The sequence below is a fragment of the Rutidosis leptorrhynchoides genome, chromosome 3 (assembly GCF_046630445.1).
Source record: "Rutidosis leptorrhynchoides isolate AG116_Rl617_1_P2 chromosome 3, CSIRO_AGI_Rlap_v1, whole genome shotgun sequence".
Lineage (NCBI taxonomy): Eukaryota > Viridiplantae > Streptophyta > Magnoliopsida > Asterales > Asteraceae > Rutidosis > Rutidosis leptorrhynchoides.
In genome coordinates this window covers 625,876,047-625,894,018 of record NC_092335.1, presented here as the reverse complement: position 1 = coordinate 625,894,018, position 17,972 = coordinate 625,876,047, and positions in this window count along the sequence as shown.

The following is a 17,972-nucleotide window of genomic DNA, read 5'->3' as shown; positions in this document are numbered from 1 at the left end:
GCCTCATATAGAGTTTCATTTGGCTTCTGTGTGAACGTAACAATTTCTGCTTGAAGTCTTACGGCTTTAGATGCAGGAAAAAATTGTTTAAGAAATTTATCAATTAAAACGTCCCATGTATCAATCGCCCCTTCAGGTAACGATTCCAACCAATCTTTGGCTTCTCCCTTTAAAGTCCAGGGAAATAACATGAGATATATCTGTTCATCCTCCACTTCTCGGATTTTAAATAGTGTGCAGATCCTATTAAAGGTACGTAGATGTTCATTTGGATCTTCCTTCGGCGCACCACTAAATTGGCATTGATTAGTCACCATGTGTAGAATTTGTCCTTTGATTTCATAATCTGGCGCATTAATGTCTGGATGAGTAATTGCGTGACCTTGGCCAGTGCGTTTAGCTCTCATTCGGTCTTCCATACTTAAAGGTTCCAGATTCTCCATAATTGAATTTGTTGACTCGGTATCACTAGATGATTCTGATTTAATAGTTCGTTCCTCAACAATCTCTGTTTGAATGATTGGTGGTTCCGGAGGAAAGTTTAGTGGTTCAGGATCTACGAACCGTTCCTGAATATTTTCTGGATTCTCAATTGTGAGGTTTGTTTCAAAAACTGGATTATCGGAAATTTGAACTGAAGTACTTGGTCGACTGGATGACGATTCTAAAGAAAAATCAACGGCGGTTATATTTGTTAAACGATGTCTTGATCGAGTTACAGGTGGTGAACGTACAAAAGGTGGTGAACGTCTTGCTCGGTGCATTCACTGAATATCTTATTAGTTTTAAAAAGGAAAGAAAAATTATAATAAGTTATCCAATTAATAGACTTTTCTGATTTTGCCCACGTTTCGAATAGCCAAAAGATGCAGCAGAGGGGCAGGATTCGTTTGGTCTCAATATAATTGAGGACTGTTTGGCTCCAATAACCCGGTCCACGTACAAATCCAACTATTACTACGAACCAGAAAATTTTGATGTCTATCAATTTAACCACTCAAAATAAATTTTCGTAATTTTAAGAAATTTAGATAAGAAGTAGAATAAAATTCTAAGTCCTAAAAACTAGAATGGCGAGAAATAAGAAAGACAAAGAGTTCGTCGCAAAAGGTCGAAAAAAAAAAAAAAAATGGTTGAAAAATAAAGGACGACGGAAAAATAAAAGAAACTTATAACAACTTAAAAATACTTAACTAATTTAACCTTATTACTACAACTAACTTAAAATTATAATCGTAAATTGAAATTACTAATTGGAATGATAATTGATACATAGTAAAAGGTCTAAAAATATTAAAGCTTACAAGGAAAAACTAAATTCCAAATGGAAATAACTTAAAAAGAAACTAAAACTTAAAAAGGCGTCGCAAAATTCTAAAGCACCTAAATCTTAGTCTAAAGAAAAAGCACTTAAGGAATTCTACGGCAAAGCCTAAAAATCTAGGAGTAAAAATAACTATAGCTAAAACTAAGTTTAAAATTAAATATGAGCTAAAAATACAAAAGTTACGCTACAACGATTAAAAAGGTACAAAATATAAAAATATACAAAAAATTGTAAAAAGTACAATTTTTATAAAAATATTATTTTATATTATTTATTTTACTAAACTATTAATTTTACAATTTAATAAAAACTTAATTAATACTAAATACATAAATATAAAGTAAAAAGTAAAAATAAAACTAAAATTAATAATAATAATAATATTTAGGTTTTAATAATAATAATAATTAAAAATAACCCGTGATTAGGGTTTTTGTCCGTGTGTCAGAGGGTCTCCGCGAGTCGCGGCAAATAAAGAGGAAAACCCCGCGAGTCGCGGGGTTCAGAATTTGAGCTGACAGGTTTCACTTTTTACGCGTTTTTCTTTATTTATTTTTTTTTTTTTATTTTCTGTTTTTTAAATAATTAAAAGATATTAAAATTAAAACTTATATTTTTATAAACTAAAATAAAAATAAAGAAACTTATAAAACTTAAATATTTAACAAAATCCTAAAAATACTAATATTTTTGTTTTTCTTTTTATATTTTTCGAATTTTTAAAACGTAATTTTACAAAAAAAAACGACTTTTAATAAAAGTAGATAAAAATCTTTTTTATATATTAGCGTTGCGCTTCCGGCTTTTAAGAGTTATTCCCCGGCAGCGGCGCCAAAAATACTTGATGAAGTGCGAGGTGTATACAAAATAGCTTATATTTTACTAGGAAAATACTATTAAATACGATACAATTTTACACAAGATATTTATTTATTTATAGAATGGATATACTTAAACCTTGCTACAACACTTATAGGCAGTGTACCTAATCGTACAGTAGTGTAGTTTTTAGTAAGTCCGGTTCGTTCCACAGGGAAATCTTTAAACAAAGCTCAACGCTATATTAGTTTACTTTTATAAAAATACAAATATATATATAAGTAATATTATTATTATAAAGGGGGGGTTTTTACCGTTTAATGACCGGTTTGTCGATTTTAAAACTTTAGTCGCAGTTAAAACCTAATGTAAAATATAAAATAAATACAAGACTTTAAATTAAAGCGTAAAGTAAATAACGATAATGAAATTGCGAATAATAAAAATGCGATAAAATTAAATTGCGATAATTAAAAGGTACGATAATTAAAAGTGCGATTAAATAAAATAACAATAAATAAAAGTGCGATAATTAGAAGTGCAATTAAATATAAAATAAAGGAAATTAAATATGAAATAAAAGAATTATGCTTATTTAAACTTCCGTAATCATGATGTTTGACGTGTTGATTTTAGTTTTATGCCCATGGGTTAATTGTCCTTTGTCCTGGATTATTCAATATGTCCGTCTGGTTTTTGTCCATAACAGTCCATCAGTCATAAATATAAATTGCAAGTGTCCTTGTCAAATTATTATTATACCCGAAGATAAATATTCCAACTAATTGGGGATTCGAATTGTAACAAGGTTTTAATACTTTGTTTAATGAGTACACCAGGTTATCGACTGCGTGTAAACCAAGGTTTTACTACTTTGTTAACAATTACACCAATTACCCTTGAATGTAATTTCACCCCTGTTTCAATTATTCTAGTGGCTATTAATCCATTCCCGTGTCCGGTTAAATGAACGATTATTCGTACATATAAATACCCTGCCCATCGTGTCCGATTGAGTGTATATGGTAGTTTATAGGGACGCCCAATTGTAAATCTTTATATTAACATTAACAAACTTTCATTTAGTTAAACAAATATAAAGCCCATTAATAGCCCATAGTCTAGTTTCCACAAGTGTCGTTCTTTTGTCCAAACCCCAATTATGGTACAAAGCCCAATTACCCAATTTTAGTAATTAGCCCAACATCATGATTACTTCGTTTTAAATAAGCATAATAATAACTTAGCTACGAGACATTAATATAAAAAGGTTGAACATAACTTACAATGATTAAAAATAGCGTAGCGTTACACGGACAGAATTTCGACTTACACCCTTACAACATTCGCTAACATACCCTTATTATTAGAATTATAATTAAAATTAAAATATAAATTATAAATATAAATATATTACGTATATATTGAGAGAGATTGAGAAATAAGATGTTAAATTCGATCAGAATTCGGTTGGCTTTATAGCCAGAAGTGAAATTTGGGGCTCCGCGACTCGCGGCAAAATGGCCTTACAACTCCGCGAGTCGCGGAGAGGTATTTACAGTTCACACCCTTGGAGTTTCTGGCTGCCGACGGTTTTTAATATATATATATAATATATATATAATTAATATAATTAATTATATATTATATTATATTTATATACATAGTTAACTTGTAATTTTTAGTCCGTTGCGTCGAGCGTTAAGAGTTGACTCTGGTCCCGGTTCCGGATTTTCGAACGTCCTTGCGTACAATTTAATATCTTGTACTTTGCGTTTTGAATCTTGTACTCTTGTGATTTCGAGACGTTTCTTATCAATAATTGGAACCTTTTTGATTGTCTTTTGTACTTTTGAGCTTTTTGGTCGTTTGCGTCTTCAATTCGTCGAATCTGTCTTTTGTCTTCACCTTTTATTATTTAAACGAATATCACTTGTAAATAGAACAATTGCAACTAAAAGCTTGTCTTTCTTGAGGAATAATGCTATGAAATATATGTTCGTTTTTAGCATTATCAGTCACTATATCACTCGAATAGCGAGCTCGTTTGGAATTAACTTTGACCGGCTAGTAGCAAATCCTGACATGATGGAACCTTTGGGAAGTATATACTATATCAATGCCCAATTTTTGCAGCTCAACCAACACAATTGGCTCATTCCCTTTATTCCTAGGATGGAACCACCTCAAAACCCACCCCGTGCCCACGATCATGAAGCAGGTGGTAGCGGTGTCGGACGAGAAAATGTGCAGGAGGAGGTTCACATGGAGGAACCTGAAAGTGAAGAAGAATTACCTCAGTTTCAAAGGAGAAGGCGTAGGTAGACGCAAAGGACACGGGAAGAAGAGTTGGAGGAAGTGATTTCGGATTTTCATGATTTTCAGGTTGGTTATCAATACAGAGACGACCAATATGAAGAACAAAGGCGACAATTTAACGAATTTCAGGAAGAACAACGGGAACATAATAGGGCTTCAAGGTATGATCAAAGGTGGGGGAATTACAGGGGCGATTGGCTTTGCCATAATGTTAGTTTGTATATGCAACACCCACAGGATTATTATGCCACTTCCTACCAAAACCCGACCTATTATAACACACCGAACAGAGTTCCGAGTCCTCCCTTATACGATGAGCAAGCAGCTATGCAGGATGCACAGACGCGCTTTGAGGACCAATACCCGCGCGGGAGACCTCGAAATGATGGTTCGGGAACCTACTCCGGATGGCCTTTTGGTAATTTCTCTAGTGATGATTAGAGGGCAAATGTACCTTATTTGATGATTGGTAACAATTTGGTGATTTTTCAGAAGCTTTGGTTTGTAATTATTTGAATATTTGTATTGTAGACTAATGTTTGTGGTGGTTGTGTTAAAAACACCATTTTTATCTATTTATATTTTGTGTGCTTGTTTATTTCTTTTTGTTAAGGTTTAGTGATGCTGGCATTAAGTTCAGCAACATACAAACATTTTGGAATTTGTGATAGAGATCAAGGAATGAACGATGTTCTTATGCTGGCATTAAGTTCAGCACCATCGATCACCTAAGTTTCACGATCTCAGGCTTATTATCAAGGTTTTTCGAACTCTTTTCACACAAATACCCTCGTGAATTTAAGTAATAAGATTTAAGTAATGAGGGCCTTACTTAATCTCAAGTGTGGGGGGAGGTAATTCTCTCGGGTACATCTTGGCTTACTTCCACATTCTTAATGGAAATAATTATTAAAGCCTTAACGAAAAAGCCAAGTGTGGGGGATTTTACCAATCTTTTCGAATTATTATCACAAATTTTGCAAAATTAAAACGATTAAAGTACGTTTGGCTTGAAAAAGGAATAAAAGTCACTAAACGAAAGGATGCATCTAGTTCATCCTTGAAGGAAGTAAAGTCTTCCGAATTTCGCCTTACTTGATATAGCAAACTTCCTAAACTATGTCATTTCATACTAATATCATTTCACGATATAAGGTACAGTGGGAAGGGAAAGTCTTGAACTTTCAAACCCAAAAATAAACTTGGTAGGGTAAATCCAAGTCGCTATCCAGTGCAAGACCGATTACGGTGTATAAGCTGGAGCAGGATCTGTCCCGCGCGATAGCTTAGTCTTCGCAGTTTTAACCCTTGATCTTAATTGTACAAAATTGTCATGAAAGACCGATATTTATATCGCGTCAGGGGGTGCCCGGTTAAGAGTTCCATGATACTACAATCATGGGGGCGAATAGCTTGCTAATCGCTGACTGAGACTTCGGTTTTCAGTTACCCTCAACCGGAATTTGAGGTTAAAACCGGAAAACGTGTCTAGTTAAAAAATTAGCAATGACATTTTCAAAATCTTAAAACGTTTTCTCAAAGATCCAATTTTCCCTAAGGATCCAAATTTTTAAAGAACTTTCATCGAAGTTCACCTCTCCCAAGCAATCCAAATGTGTGCGTGTGTTTCATAAATTGTGTGTGTACCCTCACGAGTGTGTATTCCAATTGTGTAAACATGTGTTCATATAGTGTGAGTTGTGTTACAAAATAATGCGTGTGTTTTGTGTACTTCGTGTGAATCGTGTGAAAATTGTGTACCATATAGCGTGAGTCTTTGTGTGTGTTTTGCGTGATTCGTGTGATTTGTGTATAATGTACTTCAAACAATGTTTTTGATTCATATATAGTTGTGTTTTGTATACGCATGATTAGAACAAAACTTGCTTGAGGATAAGCAAGAGTTAAGTGTGGGGGATTTTGATATTACTCAAAATAGACATATCATTAGTCATAATATCAAGTCCTATCGTCGGTTATTTCATACGAATTTGTAATATTTTCATTATTATTCCGTTGTATTGTAATTAAGCATAGAATCATTGAATACTTGAAGATAATGAATGAAACAACTCAAAGATCAAAACCAGAACAAGAAACGAAGAAACAGAAAAATGAATGCTACAGTGCGCGCCGCGCACTATCCGCACACACCACCGCGCACTCAAGACTTTGATCAGAACATTTGATTAAAATGGAAACCAGATAGCGCCCCGCGCAAGTTCAACAGAGCGCGCCGCGCACAACAGAGCGCGCCGCGCACTTCGCCGCGCACAAGTACCTGAAACGTCCAAATTAAAGTGCGATCGTGAATTGGAAAGTAAAAGTGTGGTAGGTGAGTAGTGCGCTCCGCGCACCCCTTATGTGTGCGCCGCGCACAGTGTTTTCCAGCTAGTTTTCAGCCCTTTTAAACCTCTTTCCAGCTTCATTCCAAGTGTGCCAGTTTTCTTTCTGTTCAGAGACGAAAACATATCATTCAAAACAGTTCTTGAGCTTATCAAAGTGCATCTAAACACTAAAATCATTGAAGATTCAAGGATCATTCAAGGGCTTCATCCAAGATTACTCTAAAAAGGTCAATCTTGTATTTACAATGAATTCTATCTTTGTTACTGTTATGTTTAAGTTTTCTAGCATGATTGTTGGCTAGTTCCTTTTATGTTCATCTAGATAAATAACCGAGATGTTGAATGTTTACTTTTGATTGATAGTTACCATGCACGATAGTTTGATGTTTGAATACAAGAACCATTCTTGTTAAGTTTAATCTTTTCGATTCAACTAGTTAGTATACTTGTTCAACTAAGAAACACCATCTTGCTGATTTAGTATATTGATTTACACCTAGTGACAAGTGTTTGCCCATCTTTTACCAAAAGGGGTAAGTTGCGTTCAAACGGTTAATCTATATAGGAATGTAAGAACGACTCTTGTAGATACTCTCAAATAGCTTAATTGATATGTGTAGTTGTCTAGGTGAACGATCAATTCTCTAAAATCTGTTATACATATTTTCACTACTCAATTCCATATAACTAATAGGTGTTAGTAATTTGCCTTATCTAGTGATGTTTATAGGGATCTTATTACCACACTTAATTGTTTACTTGGGTTGGGTGAATTGAACATTTAACCGGACCAAGGGAATGAACTAAGCTAAACCATTAGTTGACATAGGAGTGGATCATGATCAACACACCATTGACTTGATCATTCTTCAAGTCTTTAGACTAGTTGAATTAGTTGATTACAAATAGGAGGTCTTAGATGACAAGAACATCACTTGCATCGTGTAATCCCGTTTGAGTGTTTATTCAAGACTACTCTTGGTAAACCGATCAATTAGTTCTCGTGCATAACCAATCGATCCGATCTTAATCCTAAATAAACATTCACATCGAGGGTAAAAAGTCTAGATGAGCATATTTCATCTCTTTGATATCAAAACTATCTTAATTGCTTTCCTTGCACTTATAAATTTAAAAGACCAAAAATATTGTTTTTACTTTTACTCTTCTCTGATTTGGCTAATCGTTAAATAAGCCACAAAACATAAAACTTGTACTTGTTTGATTTCATTTATTTTAGCTTAATCACAATATAGTTTATAATTCTAGTTTGACTAATACAACTGTCCTTGGAACGATACACGGATTTTACCATTATCTATACTACTACACGATCGGGTACACTGCCCGTTAGTGTGTGTAATCTTTAAAACCGGTATTTTCCATACAACAATTCATATACCACTTTTCGCACATCAATTTGTAATGGACAACTTCATTGTGGATGAATGTTTAGTGTGGTTAGAGATCAATGATCTTCCATTCGCATGGGGTGCTCCCTCTTTCATGAAAGTTGCATCCTCATTTAGGAGAATTATTTTCATGGACTCCAATAGATTTTCAGCTTCTGCTCAAGGTAGGTTTTGTGTGGCAAATAGGAAGTTGAATCATGTGAATGAAAACGTTAAGTTTCGGTAAAAGGAGTAGTATACAAAGGGCAGTATATGAATCTAACCTTTATCATGTGCATGTTAATGATGGTGACCTTGTTTCATGTGATTCGAGAACTTATAGTGATGATGAATTTGATGACAAAGAAAACGATGAGAAGTTGCATGAAGATTTTCATAAAAGAACTGGAGGATTTTTCTAAATGGATGAGCTTTTATATGTTCAAAAAGCTAGAATTAAGTGCGAAAAGGCGATGAGAACTCATGATTTTTCATAGTGTTCTCAAATATAAACGTCAAACATAAATGGTTAACGGAGTCACGGTTGATGGTGAATGGATCACGGATTCGGATAAGGTGAAAGGGTCATTTGACGATTTCTTCAAATCGAAAGTTGGACATACTACTTCCACTTCAGCGTTTCGTAGCTATAGCAACCGATAAGTGCATAACTGCTGACAATTGGTTTTATGTTGATACAAGATATTACAGAGGCTGAAATTGAAGTGCCCAGCTGTTGGCGCGTGTTTTATGTATTTGGATGTTTTACAAGAAGAGGTGGTTAAGGCGGTGAATATTTTTTTGTTCCCAGATGTTTGGATCACGAATCAAGTGCGTATTTCATCTATCTTATTCCAAAGGTTATTAATCCTATTTATGTTAACGATTCTTGACCTAATTGCTCTCATTTGTATGTTGCAGATGATTATTTCAAAGGTTTTATCTTCTCGGTTGGCAAGGGTTTTCGATTCTATAAATAGTTCGGAGCATTCCGCTTTCATTGTGGGCCGACAAATTCTGGATGGGCCATTGATGTTAGAGGAGATTATGGAATTGTATAAGAAGAAAAATAATATGCTATTGGTCTTTAAGGTAGACGTCAAAAAATCTTATGACTCAGTTAATTAAAAATCTCTTGATCATATGATGGAGCTTCTCAATTTTGGGCATAAGTTGAGACACTAGAATTTTTCAGAGGCCTTCGTCAAGGAGGACCTCTCAGTCCTTTCTTGTTTTTAATGTCATGGAAGGTTTGTACTTATTTTTGCATGGATATGTCTCTAATTGGTTGATTCGTGGGGTTAAATTGGATGATTCGAGAATGTTATTATCTCATTTAATTTACGAGGATGAAGTTGTGATTTTTTTGGAGTGAAATCCTCAAGAGATGATCTATATTATTGAGGTTTTTAATTCCCCTTTTTCTATTTTGGGGTTGAAGAATGATATTGATAAATATAATCTTTATGATGTAAGGTTGATGTGGAATTGCAAGAGATGACAACTATTACAGGATGTGCCCAAGGTTCAGTTCCTTTCAAGTACTTGGAATTTCCCTTGGGGGCAAATATGAAGAGGGTAGATAATTGAAAATAGATAATTGATCACTTTTCTAAACGTCTATCCGGAGGCATTCCTTTTATTCTATACATCGGCGGATGCTTAATGATGATTCAGTCCGTTCTTAGTAGTGTTGTTATATATGTCTATTATAGATGCCCGGAGATGGTTTTAATTCGTTTAAAAAGGCTTCATGCATCTTTTTTATGGGGATGTAATTGTTCTAATAGAAATATTGCATGGTTTTCATGAGATTAGGTTCTAGCCTCAAACGAGAAATGGGGATTAGGGATTAATAGTTTGGAGGAGTTTAATCCGGCATTACTTTAAAAGTGAAGATGACATTTTCTTAAAAATCCTGATTCGCTTTAGTCTAAGATTATGGTGGCCATTCATGGAGTAGACCCAATATTGGACCAAGAAACTCTACTGCCCTGGAGTGTTTAACATAGGAGTTGTGTTCTGTGAACCTTAGCTCCAATTTAAATAGTTGAAGGTGGTCCTTGGAACCTAATGGCGAGTTTCGGTTACATATTGATAGCTTTTTGTTACTCATATCGTTTCCTTGCAAGGTTAATGTGTTTCATTGGAGCGTCAATCCGAATAGGCTTCCCACAAAAGATAAGATACTCGAGAAAGGTGTTTAATAGTTCACAGTAATTGAACTATGAACACCAGACTCTCAATTAAACAATAAATACGAATTATTAGTGCAAGAATTGAGAGAACACGATAATGAAATATAAAATTGATAATGTTGATCGTGCAAAGATACAAGTTCAAAGCAAACCATACGACCCTATTTATACAGATAAACACCAAAACTAAAGATTTGGTTTCCAAAACAACAAAGATAAACTTAAAAACTAAACTAATATGCAAATAACTCTAAAGTTAATCTTCTGGAGATAAAACCGAATCAAAACAATTCTTCTTAAACTTTAAACATATCTCCAGAATATTCCTTAGCTTAGGCATCAAGAAATCTTAAACTGTTGACTTCAGTTAACATCAGAGTCTGCAACTTCAGACTCTAAATCTCCAGACTCTAGCATGCTTTTGACTCATCAGATTTTCATTTTCCCAACAATCTCCCCCTATCTGATGATGTCAAAATAACCTGTATACCTAATTAACCACCTTAGCATACTCCTTTTCGATAAGCTTACACTTGTTCTTCATGTGAGGAATTTTCTTCAACATGGTTAGCTTGCTATACAAGTGATTCAACAATTGAACCCTAAAAGGAAAAGTTTGCTCCGTCTCACATCTGGATAATAAAATGATCAACATCTCAATACTAGCCCCTTCAAACTGATCAACCCTAATCAACATGCTTTGATTTCTATTTGTCTTAAACATCAAATCATCCAAATACTCAACATACTTATCATCAACAAACTCTAAATGTTCAGGGACAACATACCTTTCAACATGTCCCTTAGTTCTTCTTTCTTTCATCTCTAGATCAAACATTCCACAAAACACCTCATAATCCTTAAAACTTATAAACCCTTCTTCAAACACCAAATGTACCAGCATATAAACTCTCTTCAACACTTTTTCACAACAACTTGATCTCCCGCATACTCCTTGATACACACAGCTATGCCTTTCCACTCACAAAAACCCAAATGAACAATTTGATTTATTTTAACTCTTAACCTCATATCTGGTAAGTGTGTCATTGTTAGCAGTAGAGTTACACCTTCAAATTCAGATTTATCAACCTCAACCTTGACAACATCACCTTCATATCTTCTGAATCTAAATCTCTTGTTCATCTGAGCCCTTAGATCACCCTCTGTCCTTTGCATAGCAGCAACCACAACAGCACTAGAACTCCCCTGAATATCACCAACAACACCAACAGCAACCATTTGAGTATCACCAACACCCCTATCAGTTATATTCTCCCCCTCAACCTGATGCTCCTCCTCAATTTGAGTCCTCTTAGATTGCTCCCCCTCAACACTTGCAAAACTTGCATCTGCAGTACCTGCATCATTTGACCTCTTTCTTTTCTTCCCCTTTTTGACATCATCTAAAGGCATAGAAGATATGGCCTTCCAAATTTTAGTCTGTTGATTTTTGAGGGAACAAATATTAGAAGCAAACCCAGTAAAGCATTGTCTCAGTTCATCAATACCAACCATTCTTTTCTCCAGCTCAGCCAACCTATGATTAATTTCTGTAACAGACCCTGAACCACCTGTACTAGTCAACCCCTGCATATCCCCAACCAACCTCCTTACCTCCATCAGCTCATCTTTTGAAACAAAATTATTATTAAAGTTAAGATTATTAATCTTAGACTGCACACCAGAGAGCTTGTCATCAAACTCCTTAGTCAACTTGGTCAAAGCCTGATGCAGGCCAACCATGGTGACTGGTACCTCAGTCTGAGAGTAGTGCCAGAAGATAAGGGTAGAGTTGGTATGTCCTCACAGCCTTCCTGTTGTAAAGAAAGCTGATCTTTGGACATAGAAGATTTTGAGGCCTGTATCTCATCCTGTGACATGAGTGTGATATTGGCAGCCTGTGCAAGAAGGTGTAAGGATGGAATATTTTGGTTGGGTAGTGGCAGACTTAAGTCTGGGGTAGCAGTTGGCTTGGCCATTTCAGTAGGTTGTTGAATTTGGTTATTTGACTCCAGGATTGGGACTTCTTCATATAAGTCAACTGAGTGGGTTTTCTCAGTGACTATAATGTGGGTATCCAAGTTAACTAACCTACTAGGTTCAGGTGTGGTCAAAGCACTCCTCTCACCAACCTCTAGTAGAGATGGTGGAGCAGTACGTGCAGCACTCTTCCTAGTGAATTTTTGAGGTGAATCCACAATTGCTGTAGTATCTAAGGTTTTAGATATGGTGGTATTCTCAGTATGAACTGGTGGGTTCATAAGGTGGGTTAAGTGGATAATTTGCTCAGCAGCAGTGGGTGAAGATGGGTTAGAGTGAGGTGGGATTTCCTCACCCATGTCTGCAGCCTGCTCTGTTTGTGAAACAACATGGGGTGGAGTTTGTGTGGGGGTAGAATCTGATTGCTCAGATTCTAAAGATGGTTGACCATTGTTGTGATCTCCTGCAGACCCTGATTGCTCAGATTCTGAAGAAGATGCCCCTGCAGACCCTGATTTCTCAGAATCTGTAGGTTGGTCTGCACGACCAAGATTAACCCAATGCAACATAGCAGGAGTAAGAGCTACCTCTTGATCATTCACAATGTGGCTGTGAAACATTCTGACACTACATTCTGGAATAAAAGTATACTCATACACATGAAACACTTTAAGCCCATCATACAAAGCAGGTGTCATAGCTTGTTCAAACATTAAACTTAAAAACCTGATAAAAGGCACATTATGATCTCTTGGAGTTTTTTCAGTGAGAACCAAGAGCTCATTGAAGATTAAACGTGCAAAATCAATATTCCTTCCTGTGACTATTGCATGAAACAGATGTGCCTCATAATCATTAACCTCAGTCAGACTACCACATTTGAAGCTCAAACTTCTAATGACATTCGATAACAAAAACATCCACCTTGGAGAGAACATACTAATCTTAACAGAAGAATTAGTTACAGGCTGACCAACCATAGGAAAACAAGATCTCACAGTAGACCTTGACACAGTTCTAACAAAGTTATTCTGTACAGGAAGATTCAAAGCAATTCTTAAATGATTTTCTGTAATAGTTAAAGAATTGTTACCATCTCGATAAGTACCAGTGATAGATCTAGCTTCTCTGTTTCCAACACATGTATACCAAAATTCGCCTAACATCTCTGGAAACATGATAGCTGTATTGAAAAAAGCCTCCTTTAAAGGATGATTTCGCATGAACAATACCAAATCCTCATACCCTTCATTAGCAAAATTCGCAGGAATAGTAGCACAAGCAACCCTATTGTTAGCTGAAACCTGCACATCCTTCTCTCCTATGATTTCTTTTGCCCTAATCATGTTATCGGTTGGAATAAGAACAAAAGGAATGACCTTCGTATTTGCCATTAGCTTCAATCAAAAACTTGCAAGAACACTAGTGAATTATGAAAACCGAGAGAGGTTTTGAAGAAGATGATGATCGAATGAGAGGGATTAGGGTTTATGTTTGAAGATTAATTTGAAGAAGATTTTGAAGAAAGAAAATTAGGGGAAATATAAATACCTCTCACACAAAAATTTCAAAAAGTTACCATTAACCCCCTTCAAAATTTAAATTTTTACTTTATAAACCAGAATAAAGAAAATCTTTATTGACCAAAGAAGAAAACAAGTTTACAGTAAAAATACACAAACAGAGTAAACCTTTCCAGACTCTAAATAACATGGTGTCATCCAGACTCTGAATATGATGTAATCCAGACTCTAAATTTTTTTTTTTTTTTTTTTACAACAACAGTTTAGAGAGTATCATCACTGGACAACATTTCAATTGATGGATTTAACATTCCAAATTGTCCAAGAAGATAAAAATGCCTTTCCTCAGGAAGTGCTTTAGTGAAAATATCTGCCAATTGATCCTTAGTGCCAATATGCTTTAAAAACACTTTGCCCTTTTCAACACAATCCCTTATAAAATGATGTCTGATTTCAATATGCTTGGTTCTGGAGTGAAACACCAGATTCTCAGTAATAGCAATTGCACTTTCATTGTCACACATTATTGGAGTTTTGGTCAATGTTAACCAAAATCCAAAAGTTGATGTTGCATCCAAAGTAACTGAGCACAACAACTTCGTGCTGCTACATATTCAGCTTCTGCTGTGGAAGTGGCCACTGAATTTTGCTTTTTACTGGACCAGCTAACCAACTTTCCACCTAATAACTGACATCCACCAGAAGTGCTTTTTCTGTTTAATTTGCAACCTGCATAGTCTGCATCTGTGTAACTAATTAGATCAAACCCCTAGTCTTTAGAATACCAAAGACCCGGGTTAGGGGTACCTTTTAAGTACCTAAAATTTTTTTTCACAGCTTTATAATGAGACTCCCTAGGATCTGATTGGTAACGTGCACAAAGACATGTAGCAAAAATTATATCAAGTCTACTAGCAGTTAAGTATAGCAAAGATCCAATCATACCTCTATAGGTTGATTGACAAGTGAGTTTCCCAGATTCATCTTTATCAAGCTTTTCAGAAACACTCATTAGAGTTCTTAAAGTAGAACAATTTTTAAAACCATATTTAGTTAACATATCAGAAATATAGTTACTTTGGTTAATAAAAATACCTTCAGAACTCTGTTTTATTTGCAACCCAAGAAAATAGTTTAAAGTACATAAATTACTCATTCTATACTCTTCAGACATAATGTCAGAAAACCATTTTCTTAAGTGTGGATTAGTAGACTCAAAAATAATGTCATCAACATAAATTTGAACAAGTAACACATCACCTTTGTCCTTTTTGATAAACAAAGTCTTGTCAATGGCTCCTCTGGAAAAGTTCTTTTCTAGAAGAAATGTTGACAAGGTATCATACCAGGCTCTGGGAGCTTGCTTCAGACCATACAATGCTTTCTTCAATCTGTAAACATGCTTAGGAAATTTCTTACTTACAAAACCAGGAGGTTGTTTCACATACACCTCTTCTTGCAATTTACCATTCAGGAAAGCACTCTTCACATCCATTTGAAACACCTTGAAATTTTTGTGAGCAGCATATGTCAGAAACAGTCTAATAGCTTCAATTCTAGCAACAGGAGCAAAAGTCTCATCATAGTCTATTCCTTCTTCTTGTCTGTACCCTTGAGCAACCAACCTTGATTTATTTCTGATTACAATACCATCTTTATCAACCTTGTTTCTAAAAACCCATTTTGTGCCTATTGCAGTTTTATCAGCAGGCTTTGGAACCAATTCCCAAACATCATTCCTTTCAAATTCTGTCAATTCTTCAGTCATAGCCTCAACCCAATCATTGTCAGCTAATGCTTCATATACTTCTTTGGGCTCAATTAGTGAAAGAAAACAAGAAAAGAAGCAGTAATTTGCTATAGCCAAGTCAGACACAGGTGTCTGAGCAGAAGAACTAGGTTTAGGCAAACCAGTAGGATCCACAACATAATCCTCAAGATGCTTTGGAGGGACTATATTTCTAGATGATTTTCTAGTAGGAACAACAGGATCCACGGTGGTATTTGATGACTGATCACTTTCTTGAATAACAACAGGCTCATCTTCTTCTTCTGTGTGAGTATTATCTGCATATTCATTTCTTAACCCAGACAAGTTAGGTTCATCTGACTCAGACTCTGAATCCAGAGTCTGAACACTGTTTCCAGAAATTAAATTTGACAATTCACCAAGTGCAGATTGCTCAGTTCTGGATGTCTGATCCATTTCTATAGAACTTTCATCAAAGGAAACATTAATGGATTCTTCAATCTTCATTCTCCTCTGATTATACACTCTATAAGCTTTAGATACAGAAGAATATCCCATAAATATACCTTCATCAGATTTTGGCCTCATCTTATCAAGCTAATCTCTTTGATTTAAAATATAGCACTTACACCTAAATACATGGAAGTAATGAATAGTAGGCACCTTTTTATGGTATAACTCATAGGGAGTTTTGCCATGTTTCTTCACAATCAAGGATCTATTTTGAGTATAAAAAGCTGTATTAACCTCCTCTGCCCAGAACCTTAGAGCAATATTTGATTGACATAACATGGTTCTGGCTGCTTCAATAAGGGTTCTATTTCTTCTTTCAGCAACTCCATTTTGTTGTGGAGTTCTAACAGCAGAGAAATTTTGACCAATTCCAGACTCTTCACAAAAATCAATTAATGTAACAATTTTGAACTCAGTACCATGATCACTTCTCAATTGTTTAACAAGAACACCTTTTTGAACCTGCTCTCTCTTGATCAAATTGATGATTTCTTCAGGAGCATCACTTTTTGCAGCTAAGAAAATAACCCATGTAAATCTATAATACTCATCAACAATTACCAGAGTATATCTTTTCTTACCCAGACTACTAGTGTTCATTGGACCAAACAGATCCATGTGAAGCATGTGAAGTGGATCACTAATAGTAGCTAGGGTTTTAGAGGGAAACTTTTTTTGGTTTGTTTACCCATAATACAAGTAGAACAAGGTTTATCTTTCTTAGAAGGTTGTTGAGGCAGACCTCTTACAAGCTTCTTTTTGGAAAGCTCATTAATGTTTTTAAAATTAAGATGAGAAATGTAGTGACCCGAACTTTTCCGAACCTTTCTATGATTATATGTTTAATGAAAACTATATTTACATGATTAAATGTTTCCAACATGTTAAGCAATCAAACTTATTAAGACTTGGTTAATTGAAACGGAAATTTTGTAAACGACTGATTACCCAGTTTGACCAATGATTCACGAACGTTATAAGTTGTATATGACATGATGATACATAAATGAATAAATATATATGTTTAACATGATATAATGATCATCAAGTATCTCATTAAAAATAGTAACAATAATTTATATACTTAAAAAGGAGACTATTGACGTATGAAACTCGAAACGATACATATAACGATTATCGTTATAACCACGTCTTACTAAATATATATGAAGCATATTAATACATTATTATATTATATATAACATGATAATATGATAATTAAATATATCATTAAGTGTATTAACAATAAACTACATAAGTAAAAACATGACTACTAACTTAAGGATTTCGAAACGAGACATATATGTAACGATTATCGTTGTAACGACATTTAAATGTATATATCATATTAAGATATATTAATATATCATAATATCATGATAATATAATAATTTAAAATCTCATTTGATATTATAAACTTTGGGTTAACAACATTTAACAAGATCGATAACCTAAAGGTCTCAAAACAACACTTACATGTAACGACTAACGATGACTTAACGACTCAGTTAAAATGTATATACATGTAGTGTTTTAATATGTATTCATACACTTTTGAAAGACTTCAAGACACTTATCAAAATACTTCTACTTAACAAAAATGCTTACAATTACATCCTCGTTCAGTTTCATCAACAATTCTACTCGTATGCACCCGTATTCGTACTCGTACAATACACAGCTTTTAGATGTATGTACTATTGGTATATACACTCCAATGATCAGCTCTTAGCAGCCCATGTAAGTCACCTAACACATGTGGGAACCATCATTTGGCAACTAGCATGAAATATCTCATAAA